The following is a 3,131-nucleotide window of genomic DNA, read 5'->3' as shown; positions in this document are numbered from 1 at the left end:
TCTCTCTCTCTCTCTCTCTCTCCCCCTCCCCCCCCCACTTCTCTCCCTCCCTCCCCTCTCCCTTTAAGGTACTGGGATTGAACCTAGGATCTTGAACATGCTAAGCAATTGTTCTACCACTGAGCTGTATGCTCAGCCCTCAGACTGACCTTGAGCTTGTAGTCCTTCTTTCTGCCTCTGCTTCTTGAGTTCTGGGATTATAGACACATGCTGGTATGCCTGGCCTCCATTCATCATTTTGGGAGCTTTGCTTTTTTTGTGGGTTTTTTTTTTTTTTTCATAAGAACTCAAAATCCTTTTTTCTAGCTTTATGCAGTCAATAATACTGGGCAATAGCTCACTAGAAATTCTTGCTCTTGTCTGGCTTTAGCTTGGTGGCGCCCCCATCACCATGAGGAGGAAAGAATAGAAAACCCCCCGAAGGATGGGGCAGGGCACAACCATTCCCCAGATTTTTTCCCCCCCCCCCCCCCCCCCCCGCCTTCTGGTTAAATGCCATAGCATTGCACAATCATCTTCTGCAAGGTCAATATTCCATGTGGTTTTCTTGTTTTTGTTTTTAGATAAGGGCTCAAATTATAACCCAGGCTAGCCGGGTTACTTGATAGGTAGCCCAGGATGGCCTCAAACTCATAGTTCTACATCAGCCTCCCAAGTGCTAGAATTACAGACATGAGCTGACTAATCAGATCAACCTTTATATTCCACACACAAGTGGGGTCATGTAGTACTTGTTTCTGTTTTACATTACTATACATGTGGATCTCTAGGATGGGTGAGATGGCTCAGTAGGTAAAGGTACCTTCCCCCAAGCATGATGACCTGAGTTCAGTCCCCAGAACCCACTTGGTAGAAAATAACGAACGCCCACAAGTTGTCCTTTGACTTTTGCATGTGCTTGCCCACACGAATACACAAGCACATGCACACAAATATGAACTGTAATAAAAAACATTAAAGGATCTCTACGGCCACCTGTGTTGTTACAAATGACAGGATTTCATTTTTGTTATGACCAGAAGGTAGTCTGTCATACGTTTGTACTTTATTTTCTTTATCCATTGATAAGTTGATGGACACAGGTCCATCATTGTTTGGTTATTGTTAATAGTGCTACAATGTAGAGGGAGTACAGGGTTTGGTTTGTTTGGTTTTTAACATTGATTTAATTTCCTTTGGATATATAACAAATGGGTTTTCTTCTGGTTATGTAGCCCAGGCTGGCCTAGAACTCACTACATTTCCCAAGCTAGACTCAAACTCAGTGATGCTTTTACCTCTTCTTCCTGAGTGCTTGTATTACAGGTATGTATCCTGCACCCAGCTAATCATTTTTGAGATGGAGTTACCAAGTTGCCTGGGCTGTCCCTGAATTCCTTGGCTCAGAATCCCCTCCCACCTCAGCCTTCCAAACAGCTACCACTGTATCTGCTGCTTTTAATCTGAGAAACCTCTATATTATTTTCCATAATTGGCCGTGCTAATTTATCTCCTGCCAGCAATGTACAAAGATTGTTTTCTCAACATCCTCACCAGCAGGTGACACATTCATTTTAATTAATTAAAACGGTGGGGCTGGAGAGAGCTTTATGGCTAAAGCATGAGGACCACAGTCTCAGAGCCCATGTTAAACTGGACATGGTAGCACATCTATAACCCCAGCACCCCTGTGGTCAGATAGCAGGCCAAGATGGGAAAATCCCCAGCAGCTCCAAGGCCAGCTAGCCTGGCATATACAGAAGTGGAAGGCAGACCCCGTCTCACGGTGGAAGGTGAGGGTTGACACCTGAGCTTGTCCTCTGGGCTCCACATGAGTGCTGTGGTACATGCATACCCACACTCACACACACGAACATGCACACATACACACCATCATACATAAAACAGAATGGTCATGAAACAAGCTGCTTAAGTCATTGATGGAAGATCATGAACCTGCTATGTGTGACTAATAATTCAGCATACAAATATGAAAGAATGAAGATTTCAAGTGAATTATTTCACTAAAGTATAAGCAGTTTATCAAAGCTTTTTTGGTTTTTGTGTGTTTTTTTGTTTTTTGTGGGGGGAGTTGTTCTGTTTTGTTTTTTCCTTTGAGACAGGGTCTCATTCATGTATCCCAGGTTTGCCTCTAAGTCACTGTGTAGCCCACGGTGACCTTGAACTTTTTAAAAATACTTTATTATTTTTATTTTATGTGTGTGCGTGTATCATCTGCATGTATGTGAGTGCACCCATGTCATGCAATGCTGCAGAGGTCAGAAGAGGGCTTCGGACTCCCCTGGAACTGGAGTTAAGGACAGTTCATAGCTGCCATGTAGGTGCTGGGAATTGAACCTGGGTCCTCTACAAGAGCAGTCAGTGCTCTTAACCACTGAGCCATCTCTCCAGCTCCTCCCCCCGGCCCCCCCCCCTTTTTTTTTTTGTCTTTTTGAGACAGGAGTCTCCCTGTAGCCCCAGCTGGCCTGGAACTCACTATGTAGTGGCCTTGAACTCACAGAGATCTGCCTGCCTCTGCCTCTGCCTCCCAAGTGCTGGGATTAAAGGCAGGCACCACCATGCCCAACTAAATGTAGTAACTAAGGTTTAATAATGTAAAAAGCTGGTAGATTGCTTTTTATTTCCTAAAAACAAATATAGCACAAAAATGAAAATAAAAACTAAGGAAAGCTATCAGGGAAAGGATGAGTTGGATACAGAGCCAGGAATAAGAGTTCCAAAGCAAAGAGGGAGACTGGGAGGAAGAGAGAGGGTGAAGGGACATCTGCTGACAGCTCCTCAGGCAGCAGACAGCCTCTTGGAATGCATTGTGAGCGCCTATAGCCTGGGGTGACAAGAATAAGTCAAGGCGCAAATGAGAAATGTGCTTTTTTGGTTTATTGAGACAAGGTCTTGTTAGGTAGCCTTGACTGACTTTGAACTGGAAGCAATCCTCCTGCCTCAGCTTTGTTTTGTTTGCTTGTCTTTTTGAGACAGCCCCAGCTGTCCTGGAACTCACCTATGTACACCAGGCTGGCCTTGAACTCACAGAGATCCATCTGCCAATGACCTTTATCTCCTCTTCTGGCCTTTGCAGACACCTGCACTCAGGTGTGAGACACACACAGAAACACACACATACATGTAATTTA

The sequence above is a fragment of the Nannospalax galili genome, unplaced genomic scaffold, assembly GCF_000622305.1.
Source record: "Nannospalax galili isolate Female #2095 unplaced genomic scaffold, S.galili_v1.0 scaffold84, whole genome shotgun sequence".
In the NCBI taxonomy this organism is placed as follows: domain Eukaryota; kingdom Metazoa; phylum Chordata; class Mammalia; order Rodentia; family Spalacidae; genus Nannospalax; species Nannospalax galili.
The sequence above is the reverse complement of the archived record's forward strand: the minus strand, read 5'-3'. Positions refer to the sequence as shown.